Raw genomic sequence first — 6,753 nt, forward strand, 5'->3', positions numbered from 1 at the left:
CTTTAAAGACACCACATATTCTTTTGCCTCAGAAATGTGTTTTCTGTAATACCTTTTATACAATATCGTCTTTGTGGCCATTGAGGGTGCAGCTTTTTTACTTATTTTGATTATATATATGAATTCCAGGATATGTTGCTATTCTCTGCCATTAGGTGGATGCTATTTGATTTTAACATTCAGTTAATGGAAATGGACGCATACGGGTACATTCAGAATTGGCAATTTTGATTATTTTCACAAATTCAATTATATACCATTCTTCTTTTCCTAACCCATTTATGAAGAAAGTGACATTTCAGATTCCAGTTCTATGAAGTGCCAAATACTCCAAGCAAAGCGCTTGAGTCCTTCCACAGAGGACCTACATAGCAAGGTCTTTTTTGGTATCAGATTCTCCTTCAAAGAGGTGTTTGGATTCCCACTTATGTTTAGAAAAGTCAATCTTTGCAGCAAAAGCCTCTGTACAGGATTTCCTATTGACTGCCCTGAGCTCCTTCTGCTGCATGCTTATTCTTGGTAGCTATGTTCACTTGCTGAACTCTTCCCTCTCACTTTGTAGGGAACTTTGCCACTATACTCAGGGGAGTGGATTTTGTCTCAAAAATTTTGTCTATGCCTAAATCCCTTCACCCTGTGTAAACTGCAGCATTCCCCAGCACCCAGGTTTGGGTGTCTGCCTGAACTACCTGGATATGAGAGCCCACACCTTATTTTAAGGTGTATTCTTAGGAACCAAGAAATCAAAAAGCAAAGGCTACCTCTGAATATGCTATACTTTAAAATCAATGAGACTCTTTGCATTTTGCTTTCTACTTCTTACTCCTCCTCAATCCATCTGTTGGATCTGTACCAGCAGGCAGAACCACATGACTTGAGCTACAGGATGAAATGACTTTAAATGGCAGTGTGGCACTAGTGCAGCAATAACATCTCAGCAGCACACAGTGTGAGATTAATGTCACAATTAGCAAGTGGATGTTTGATATCTTAACCTCAAGGATTCATTGGGCTTGTAAATCTGTAGGGGCTCAGCTGGGCTCTCAGTTGTCACAGATCACAGATATAATGTAAACAGGCATTTAGTCAGGCCTTGTGGAACTGGAAAGTCTGTGTGTGCTTGAAGTCTTCATAAAAAGCAAAAATCTTGTTATAGTATAAACATGAATGTATATGCATATAAACATTGGTTTATGGAAGAAAATTTAATAAACCTAAATTCAGTAAGCAGAAGTTAAAAGCAACTGCATATTAAACATTGAAAGGAGAAAGCAGCAGCTCCTTCATGCTTGTGAGCTCAGAGATGGCAAGCAAATATTTTGGGCATAATTCCTAACTATTCTTGTCAGCCTGAACAAAAGCATAAAGGAGAACAGCAAAATACTTGTACCTGTGGAGCCCCTGAGCTGGGAGAACTGAGGCACAGCAAGCAGACCAGATTATGAGAGTTTTCTGGGTGCCACTTGTCACTTGGTGCCCACAGACCCCGCCGTGTCCCTAAATCAAGCAAAAACCACATTTGGCAGGGTCTAGCTCTTAATGATGGGGCTACTACTGCTCTCTGCTGGTGTAGAGTCAGACTTGGGAAAACACTGCTGAGAGAAAACAAATGCTGCTGCCTAGAGCTGTGCAAAGACTGGGTGTTCTCTATCAGGTAGGTTCAGATATTTTCAGCCTTTATTTTTATTTCTGGTTTTAATAGATGCTGGAATATCTTCACACCAGACAAGGAGAACACTTGGCATCTATCACAATGTTCTATTAAAAAAAAAATAAAACCAGCTGTTTTTACTGAACTTTGAAACTCTTATCTTATAATATATAAAATAAATAAATAAATAAATAAATAAAAACACAACAAAAACCCAAACCCACAACTGATTTGAAAGGAAGAAAATTGTTTAGTCTTCAAACATACCTGTCCTTCATTTAATTTCCTTTCCTCTGAGTCTGGCCACTTTCACCTTCTTTCCATAGTTCTTATTCTCTGAAGCCCCAAAACTATTGTACAAGTATTTTCTGCACCTAATGTGGCTTTTCAGAGAGATATTTATTTAGAAATTCAGATTACTTGTAGTGTGAAAAAACACTGGCTGAGAAAGAGCAGTGATAAACAAATTATAGTTTGTTTATTACAAAGAAAATTTCTAAAGTATGTCATAAAGACCTAGATGTCATTTTACTTTTATGCTGTCTTTATTTACCTAATGGCTTCCTTTATTTCTGATGAAACTACATTAAAGTAAACAAAAAGACACATTATTCAACAGGGTCATTACTGATCCCATGTAAATGTAAAAAAACAGAGAAAGGGACAAGAAAATAAACTTAGTCATTTCCACACACGTGTACATAAAAAATACAGTGGGAATTTTGAAAGAGCCAACATAAAAACTAGCTACTATTTGCTGTTCTATTACAAATACAACATGCAATGAGTACTAATTGTAAGTAGAACTCCTAAACAAGGCTATGTTGGCTTTTCAAAAATAGGACAATAGCATATAAAAAATTATAAAATCAAAGTAATCATGAGGAAATGTATCACCTATTGTACATCATGTTGTTGATGTTATGCAGAATAACCCACTAACATTTAATTCATGATGAGCTCTGACCAAAACTCAGTATCACATCTATGTGGTGGGTGTAGCTCAAAGCCAAATAACTCCCCCAATAACAGAGGGGAAAATACACTTAAGAGAGACATTAAGGCTTCCTTTTTGCAAATCTCTATTTCTAACTGGAATGAACATGATGTTCCCTCTAGCTGCAGCTCTTTACCACAGCTTCAATCAACACACACAACTTGTAAAAATATCCTCAGATCTACTATGTTCTTTTCCCCCATAAACTAAATAGAGTATCAGTCTATCTCACTCCTCTCTATGCATCCTGCTTTCACAAAACCACCCACTGAACAGTCCTGTGAGGTAGCAAATTGTAGTTTAGTTCTTTTGAGTAAGATCTCATGTGAATGCCTCTTGTGGCTGAATAATCTTATTTTTACAGCTCCCTGCTCCTGCGTGGACAGGATTTGTGCTCAAGGGTGAACAGAGTTAACAGGTTTGATGCATGCCTGTTCAGCATGTAAGTACCCTTTGATCTTAGGCCTCAGAGGATCCTCACATGTGCTACTTCAGAATTTGTGATTTGTTTTTAATGGGTTGTAGCAAGAATAAGAAGCTTTCACAATGCTCATCCTCAGAGTCTTACTGTCCTGTGATTTATACCCCACTCCTATGCTTTTAGAATGTTACAGAAAAGGACTGTACTTATGGCAGGTTTTCTATGATGTTACAGAAAGTGGTTTCAGAACATGTAATGCATCACATAGATGCACATTGTAAAAAGGGTATGGTACCTTTTCTGAGTGTCTTGCTACTTTGATTCACATTAATCAGATTTATATGTCCCAGTGGATAAAGGGATGGATTGTATAGATTTTAATTCAATCTGTTAGGACAAGTGGCTGACCCAGAGTTGAGAAGGAGCATGACCTTTCCTCATTAGTTTTCTCTTAGTGCCAATTTAGAAAATCTTCTTGTAATCCTCAGTGAGGAAAAATAAACCTTTGTTGTTTCTTGATTGGCTTTTTGGGCCATTTTGCCCCAGTACAGCTGGTGTGCACAGAGCAGGTTTTAGACTGTCGGAGACACCTTTTCTACATAATTCTCAGCGTATGGGATCAGCTTAGTTTCTAGCCAAGGCAAAAATTGCAGTTAGGGTCAGGGATTGGCAGGGTTTCTATTATTTAGTGCTTGTTCTAGTTGCAGACACATTCCTGGGAAGATTTTCAGAAACCTCTGGCTATCTTTTCTCTGGAAGTCATATCTCATGTTTCCATCTCATCTCGAAAATTTATTTTCCTTGTGAAAAATTCCTGTTTTCAACAACAAGCTGTGTACATAGAGAGAAAAGGATAAAAAGTCACCATGTACTAAACCCACCTGGCAGATATCACAGTCTTCACTCTTCTTCCTGTGCTTCAATGCAGCCTGTTCACTGTAATCCTCCTCACCCTTCACTTTTTGGCTATTACAGGGAATTCAGGCCAAGTTCAGGTTCAGAGCTTGGTGTCAGTGCAGGTTTGGCATTGCTGACCGCGGGTGGGTGTCTGAATCCAGAAACCCAGTGACCCCACAAGGTACATTCAGAAATATTTAATGACCTTAAAGGAGCAGCCAGGATTGAGAAGAAAGTGGTCCTGCTCTCTCTCTGGGGTAACTCAGCCCGAGCAGGTGCAGAGGACCTGGATTTCACCCCGTGCGGTAAGAGCTGCCACCCTTGGGCCCCTTCCCTGCCTCCCTCTGTGTCTGTAGGAAGAAATCGCAGGTATCATGAGACTGCACACCTGAGCATGGCTGGGCTGCTGTTCCTGCCTGCCCCGGGGCTGTGGGTGGCAGCAGCAGCAGCAGCCCCTGCAATGGGATTATTTGGGATAGAGGCACACGGTTAGATGCTCCCAAGGCTCTGGGCACGGGCACCCATCCCAGCAGTGGCACCTGTGGTGTCACTGGAGGTGGAGCTGCAGGAGGTGCTGAGCAGCCTGACCTGTGCTGAGCCCCCGGCTTGTCCCTCAGCACCCTGGGCTCCTGGGGACACTGCCTGCAGCCCCTGCTCTGGGAGCATCACCAGCTGAAAGCTCACTCCTGGCACTGGGAACACTTAGGCCTCCCAGGCTTCTTCCACATGAGCTGGAAACCCAGTCTGAGCACTCTTACCTGTATGAGCTTTGAGGCTGTGCTGTAAAGCCTGTTTGACTTCTCAGGCATTTGCTTGAAGAATGTGTTTGAGATATGTTTATTCGTGGATTGTTTTTCTTAAAGACCTTGGTTTTTATTATGCCATCAAGGCATCATGAATTAATGTTGATGTCACCATAGCTCAAATTAGTAATTTCAAATTGGATTTATTGCTGGAAATGAATCTAGAATCTTTACTTTCAATACAAACAAGAAATCAGTCAAGTGAAGCAGTACAAGTGAGGCAGCAGAAAAAATCCAGGCAGTGCAAAATATATTTTGGCTCTTCATTTCCCACTTCTTTTTTGGGAGACCTACACACCATAATGGCCTTGCTCATGCAGAGAGTTTGCAGAGTGCTGCTGTTCAGTGGCCAAGTTCCCTGTTTTAACTAGATTAACCAGAACTCAGAGAGTCTTTGGTGAAAATTAGGTTGAAATGTATTTAAAAAAAAAGCCAAAGTGGGAAAAAACCCTTCATAAATGATTCTATTTTAAAAGCAAGTGTTATTTTAAGGCCAAATTTCAAATTTCAGTTGAATATTTTAAGAACTCTGACATGCTTTAACTTCAGCTGGCAAATAAGTACCACACAGCTGCTCACTCACACACACACCAAAACCTGCAGTGGGATGGGGAAGAGAATGAGGAAAAGGTAAAGTCCATGGGTTGATATTAGAACAGTTTAATAACTGGAAAAAAAGTAAAATTTAATAATAATGGCAACAATAGTAACGATAATAACAGTAAGGAGAATGAAAAAGAGAGAGAGAGGAATAAAACCTAGGAAAAGCAAGGAGTGCTCAGTGCAGCTCCTCACTACCTGCTAACCCATTCCCAGTTTGTCCCTGAGCAGTGATCAAACCTTCCCAGTTTCTTTACTGGGCATGATGTTCTGTGTTGTGGAATATCCCTTTGGCCAGCTCAGGTCAGTTGTCCTTGCTATACATGCATCTTGTGGCATCTCTCACTGGCAGAGCTTGAGATGCTGAAAAGTCTTTGGTGTAGGATCAGCACTACTGAGCAGCAGCTGAACTATCTATGTGCTATCACTACTCTTACACTAATGCAAGACTGAGCACTGTGACAGCTACAAAGAAGAAAATTAACTCTATCCCAGACAAACCCAGGACAAAGTCCCATTCTATTCAAAATAGTGAAATATTTCCTGTAGTTAGTCACAATAAATCAACAAAAGTAAAAGGAGAGCAGTTCTGCATTAGCAAGATCTTTTTGTAGAGAAAGGTGCTCTGTGCCATGAGAACTGGTGGGTTTACATCTGCTCTGCAGTCCTACAAATTACTGCTGCAATTCCTGTTGAGTAGCAGGATCATTAATTGCATTTTAAGAAAGTCTCATATTTAATTGTAAACCAAAAACGTTTCAGCTTGCCTTTGTGGTTTATACGGAAACTGACAGTCATTATAATTTTTTTTTCTCCTTCAGGATTTGCAAAACTTGCCTTTGTGGCTTATGCAGAAACTGACAATCATTATAATATTTTTTCTTTTCTTCTTAGGGATTTACAAAACTTGCCTCCATCTTACAGTGTTTAATTTTTCTCAGACTGGGAATTTTGTCAATTTTGTGTGTACGCAGTTTTTATGCATATGTGCCTCAGCTCTTCTAACAAAACAATATAATTAAACATTCAGATTTTCACTGCTCTTCATCATACACCATCTAAGTCTGGGGGGTTTTCTTTTGTTGAATAAATGGCTTGTCACTTTCTGTTGTTTATGTAACACGAATACAAAACAGAAGGTAAATTATGTATGATACTGTCTAAAGCTATAGTTTTCGTTAGGCCTCATTTATAAATAAGTCAGTTGTCTAATATATATTATCTTTTTTCATCCTATCTCCAGAAAACACAGTATACTAGAGTGTCCCCAGTTTCCTGAGAAGTTCTGATTGCCTGGTCGAGTGGAAGATGTCCCTGCCTATGGCATGGGGGCTGGAACTAGATGATCTTTAAGGTCTCTTCCAAACCAAAGAATTCTATTATA

The sequence above is a fragment of the Cinclus cinclus genome, chromosome 4 (assembly GCF_963662255.1).
Source record: "Cinclus cinclus chromosome 4, bCinCin1.1, whole genome shotgun sequence".
Classification (NCBI taxonomy): domain Eukaryota; kingdom Metazoa; phylum Chordata; class Aves; order Passeriformes; family Cinclidae; genus Cinclus; species Cinclus cinclus.